The sequence below is a fragment of the Rhinopithecus roxellana genome, chromosome 9 (assembly GCF_007565055.1).
Source record: "Rhinopithecus roxellana isolate Shanxi Qingling chromosome 9, ASM756505v1, whole genome shotgun sequence".
NCBI lineage: Eukaryota > Metazoa > Chordata > Mammalia > Primates > Cercopithecidae > Rhinopithecus > Rhinopithecus roxellana.
The window spans coordinates 23733443-23739442 of record NC_044557.1 but is presented as its reverse complement, the minus strand read 5'-3'; the positions used below and the strand labels follow the sequence as shown (position 1 = coordinate 23739442).

The following is a 6000-nucleotide window of genomic DNA, read 5'->3' as shown; positions in this document are numbered from 1 at the left end:
GTATTTCATATGTCCACAGCTATGAGTCGGAAACCATTTGTCATCAGAACCGAGGAAGAAGAATGAGGTGAACAGGGTGGGCCTAATACAGGTACTGTAGGGATTATCCATTCCCGGAAGGGAGAGGACAACAAACTCATTGTCACCTCGGATACAGTCATGCATTGCCTCAGAGAAAGGCATCATTAGGTGATGTGCAAACGTCATGGATTGCACTTACACAAACCTAGATGGTATAGCCTACTACACATGTAGGCTCTATGGTATAGCTTATTGCTCCTAGACTACAAACCCATACAGCATGTGACTGTACTGAATACTGTAGGCATTTGTAACACAATGGTAAGCATTTGTGAATCTAAACACAGAAAAAATACAGTAAAAATACCACATTATGGAACCACCATCATATCTGCAGTCTGTTATTAACCAAAATGTCATTATGCAGCACATGACTGTTTTTAAAGAACAAATGAGTCACTTAGGAAAGAACACATGAATCTTTTTTCGTAATTACTCCCCATCACGGGTTCATTTTCCAATTCACTAGCTGTACTTTGAGCACATTCATTCAACAAATGGCAGACACGATGTTCTAGGTGCCGTTCTGGGTGCTGGTGACAGTGCAACAAAGCAGAAAAACTCCCACCCTCTTGGAGCTTACCTTCTAGTAGGGGGAGGCAAAGCAGAAATAAATACATGGTATGTCAGATGGTAAGAATAATGAGGAAAATAAAGTAGGGAAAGAGATTGGGGCTGTCTGTGATAAGGGGTGAGATTTCAAACACTGGAGGTCAGAAAAGGCCTTACTGAGAATGTGAGCTTGAGCAAAGACCCAAAGAAAGTGAGGGAGTGGGTCGTGTGGCTGACTGGCCAATGACATTGCATGCAGTAAATAGCAAGTGCAGAAGGCCCAAGGCAGGGCGTGCTCGGAGTATCCAAGTGATGTAAGGGAGCATCCAGCTCAAAAAGGCTGCCAGTGTGTTAGTACCCGAGAGAGAAGAGAGGAAATCAGAGAAGATGAGACTAGCCGAGAACAGAGGAGCCAGTCTGGGTAGGGTCTTGTAAGCTCCTGAATGATTTGGGAGAACACTGAAAAGATTTTGGACAAGAAGGCGCTATGATCTGAGTTAGGGTCACTCTGGGAGCTGTTTTCAGACTGCAGTACCTGTAAACATAGATGGAAGGACCCCAGAAATAGGGACGTCAAACCTGGAGATGGCAATCATAATCAGGGAGAGGAGTCATTGGGGAAGCTGAATCTCCAGGGACAAGAGCAGGACCCATGGAGTGCAGTCTCCTTTACCCACGCGGTAATTCTCCTACACCACCAACCTTGGTTTGGACTCTTGGCAGCTGCGCATAACATGGGCTCTCAGTCAGGCTTGTGGATAAATGGAAGAAGAAAGAGAGAACAAAAAGAATCCTGCTGATGGAGGCTGTTGGTCTTGATAGTGTTGCGCAGGCCTGGAGGGGAGACAGGTTGCAAACCCAGGCTCCCTGTGCAGTGGGAAGAACAGCCTGCAGAGCTCCCATGTAGGGGAGAGCAAAGCCCTTGACCCCACAGGGGCCCGGGTGCCTGTTCTGATCATCTTCCCAACATGCATGCTTCATTCTGTCATCTGGACCCCTGGGGACATCCTCTTGGCTGCTCATTATGGTTTTACTTCTTTTTAATTCAGCTTCAGAGCTGTAAGGAGAGACATGGTATAATTAATGAGTTGAGCTTTTAGTTTTTGTCCCAGCTGCCAAGGCTACCTAAGTAAAGATGCTTTTGCAGTTTTTTTCTATTGTTAAATATTGGTTTACTCTTCAAATTTTCCCCACTTTCCAGTATCTGTAGACTATACTTATGTATGCCCTTTAGGGTTTGCCATCTGTTGAAAAGCAAGTACAGATGAGGAAGGAGAGGAAGCAAAGATCAGCTAGGGCACGTTGTGGTTGGAAAATATACCAGCTGTGATTCAATTCTAAATTTACTACAGGTTCATTGCAGAATCCAAGTCACCTTTCTGTAAAATGGAGAAATAGTATCTTCTAATCTAACACAGAGAGATCCCATAAACACCCAGATAGTAGTCGCTGCCTTCCTGTTATGAAGGCTATGTTTTCTACACTACTGGTCATCTATCTCTAAGGGCTTCTGGTGGGCCCGTAAGACTGTCCAAGAAACTATGATACAGCCAAAAACACTTTCTACCAGTGTCCCCACTGTAGTCAAACGATGGTCACAACATTTACTTACTGGTGAAGACTGCAACTTCCAGATTGCAACTGACTGCTGGTCTGTGGCATGACATATATATATATCATCAGTCGGGCACAGTGACTCATGCCTGTAATCCCAGCACTTTGGGAGGCCGAGGTGGGTCTCCCAAATATATATATATTACTTTTGAGGTGGAGTCTCACTCTGTCACCCAGGCTGGAGTGCAGTGGTGCGATCTTGGTTCACTGCAGCCTCCACCTCCCAGATTCAAGTGATTCTCCTGCCTCAGCCACCCGAGTAGCTGGGATTACAGGTGCCTGCCACCAGGCCCAGCTAACTTTTTGTATTTTTAGTACAGATGGGGTTTCACCGTGTTGTCCAGGCTGGTCTCCAACTCCTGACTTCAGGTGATCCACCCACTTCGGCCTCCCAAAGTGCTGGGATTACAGACATGAGCCACCGTGCCCGACTGATGATTAGTATTTTTATGTGTTCTTAAACAGATCTGTATTAATTTGCTATGGCTGGCACAACAAAATTCCACAGACTAGGTGGCTTCAACAACACAAAATATATTTACTCACACTTGCAGTGGCTGGAAGTCCAAGATCAAGGAGTTCGCAGGACTGGTTTCTACTGAGGACTCTCTCCTTGTCTTGTAGATGGCTGCCTTCTCAGTGTGTCCTCAAAAGGTCTTTATTCTACATACAACCATGTCTGTGACCAAATCTCTTCTTATAAGAACACCAGTCATGTTGGATTAGGGCCCACTCTAAATAGCTTATTTCAACTTAACTCTTTAAAGACTGATATGGTTTGGTTTTGTGTCATCTCCCAAATCTCATGTCGAATTGTAATTCCCAGTGTTGGAGGTGGGGCCTGGTGGGAGGTGATCGGATCATGGGGGTGATTTCTAATACTGTTTGAAAGTGTAAAGCACCTCCTCACTTCTCTCTCTCTCTCTCTCTCCTGCTCTGCCATGGGAAGATGTACCTGCTTCCCTTCCCTTCACCTTCCACCATGACTGTACATTTCCTGAGGCCTCTCTAGCCATGCTTTCCATACAGCCTGCTGAACTGTGAGTTAACTAAATCTCTTTGTTTCATAAGTTACCCAGTCTCAGGTAGTTCTTTATAGCAATGTGAGAATAGACTAATACAAAGACCTTATCTCCAAAAACAACTATATTCTGAGATAACTGGAGGTTAGGACTTCAACATATGAATTTTGGGAGGACAGAACTCAGCCCATGATGAGATCTAATCGTCTATTTGACAAGCACCTGCTGAGTACTTGCTATGAGCTAGGCAGTTAGCCTAGCTGGTCAGGGCATAGTCAAAACCATACTGATTATGTTAATGAGCCAGTTGGAATAACCCTCCCCAAGGACAGGCAAAAGAGTATAGCAGAAGTGGAGTAATGCTTCCATCATTCTTGCTGAAGCAGCCCCAAGCACTTGTGTTAGGTGCACCAGGAGATCATTTTCAGCAATAAGAAAGACATGCTCCAGTTGGGAGACTGCTGTTAGACACAGTGGGCTAACCCAGGACTATAGTGTCCAGAGATGAAGGCTTCCTCTTTGAGCCACTGTAGGGGGCACAGTCCACTGGTGTTGGACTCAGAATAGACTTGGGGAATATGGGCTTATAGGTCTTAAAGTGAAGGGGCCATATGAATACTTGGAAGATGTTAAGTGATGACATGAGTCAGTGCTTGGAATGACTCAGCCATGGCCATATGACTAGCAGCTGTTGACCAAGTGTTATGGGAAGGTGAATGGAGGCAGGGGGATCAATGTCTGACAGTTGAGGGTAAAAGACAGGACAGCCCAGACATTCGGTGGTGGATGAGAGGAATACCTAATTCCAAAGCAGAAGCCCATGAACACATTGAAACAACACTGGGCACAGTCATGGGGTTTATTTTTATATGCCTTAAACCTTTCATATTTATTATGTGATCTTATCCTCCCAAAAAACTTGTTGAGTAAGTAGGGCAGGTATTACTAATCCTATAAGTTAAATAAGGCAATAAGGCCCAGGTTAGTCAAATGAGTGGCTAAGACCACACACTACATTAAATCAAAAGCGTTTCCTGACTCCCATTCCTGAGTTCATTCAACTTTCAGTGCTGAGACTGGTTGAGGGATTTGTCAGCAGTGATTTTTAGAAAAGCTCATGCAGTCCTTTTCGGCTTTGTGAGAGAAGGTGTTTTGGCTGGGTCTGAGCCCTGCCCAGCTGCTTGTCATATGTCAAGAGTCATAATGCAGGGGTGAACCAAAGGCACCCCTTGTCCTTGAATATTCTGAGTGGTCATTAACTAGAATGGTTTTTGAAGGGAGACTTATGCTTGAGTCATGGCAAGGCAAAAGGAAGCTTTCGTCCCTCCCTCCCTTCCTTTCTTGTCTAGAGCTTAAAGGCAATGTCAAGCAGCCTAGTCTCTATTCTATTTCCCCTGGGCCACCTCCTTGGCCTTCCTTGGCTCCTAGAGTCAAAGTTTCTCCCAAGCAAAAGATGCACCAACATTTCCAATCTAACTCCGAAGTCCTGAGGCTGCTTCCTCTGGGAAGCCCTTCTTGAGCCCCCCAGACCTAAGGCAGCGGTCTATCCCTTCTGCTCCATAAACCCTAGCACTGTCATAGCACCAGAAGCTTTGACAGGCAATTGCCCATTGGCCTTTCTGGGTTTCCTATGAGACTGTGCTTCTCATGGACAAAGGCTAGTCCTTCTGGATCACAAATTTACTCCCAGGGTGGCTACAGTGATCCAGGATACTCCCTTGAAGGAACGGAAAGAGGAAACAAAAGAGTGAGGTTTTACAAGATCTTCACTCCTGCCTCCCCCAAATTCCACTCCAGCTGTAGGTTGGCAGAAGAGAGAAGTAAGGGAGTGTTGATCATTCTTTGCTGAAGCTGATTTATGGTGGTTCCATTATGGTTACGATTCTCAAGAAACTTGGACAGAAAGGGTGTGTGGAGAGAGACAAATAAGGGCCACGACAAAGATCGCTTTCTTGGAAGGAAAGGAAGGTGGAAACCAGAGGGATCCTTTCTCTGACCTTGGAGGATAAGTGAGGAAATGGAATTCCAGTGGAACGGTGGTAACAGCTATTGATCATGACGGAAGCTAAAAGGGTTGGGTCATGTCTGCCATGGCTCATCTTGGCAGTTGCACTCGGATATGGCCTGCACTATTCAGAATCTGAGTTTGGACTCTGAACCATTATAAAAAGCCTGGATGAACCAAATATAAACATGCAGAATGCAAATTCCAAGAAATAAAAAAAGTGATGATATTTATTAAAACCCCAAGGCAAATAGTATTTAAAGAGGACACTGATATACACAGGACTGCTGTCACTTCCTCACTCTAAAATAGAGCCTGTTCCAGCTCATCTCACACATGACTATTATGTAGAACAAGCCATAAAATATGACCATAAAGCACTTTGCACACATAAAATGCTACATGGCAAATCCTTACTACTACTTCCCATCATTTAATATCTGAAAATAAATGTCTACCAATCATAATAATTTTATGTGACTTTGATGGGTGCTGGCTCTTACCAAGCATGGAAGTAGAAAATGGGCTATCTGTGGAAGGCATAGTTTTACCTTGTAGGTAAAACTGCCTTGCTAGAATACATTTATTTGTGTCCTTCATATTGAAAAAAAAAAAATGTTTGCCTGTCTGGAAGATTCTGAAGGTAGATAAAATGCTTTACTTGACATTTCCCCCCAGACCCTATCACACGGTAGGTAATTATTATAATATGTTCATTGAATGAAT

General features: G+C 44.4%; 1 long non-coding RNA gene across 1 annotated transcript in view; it reads left to right on the top strand.

The window, feature by feature from the left end:
- The first annotated feature begins 3188 nt into the window (after positions 1 to 3188).
- LOC104668236 overlaps positions 3189 to 6000 on the top strand; it is a 28370-nt gene continuing 25558 nt past the window's right edge. The window contains exon 1 of the long non-coding RNA XR_748794.2: positions 3189 to 3287. This is a non-coding gene — a long non-coding RNA (uncharacterized LOC104668236). The remainder of the gene's footprint in view (positions 3288 to 6000) is intronic.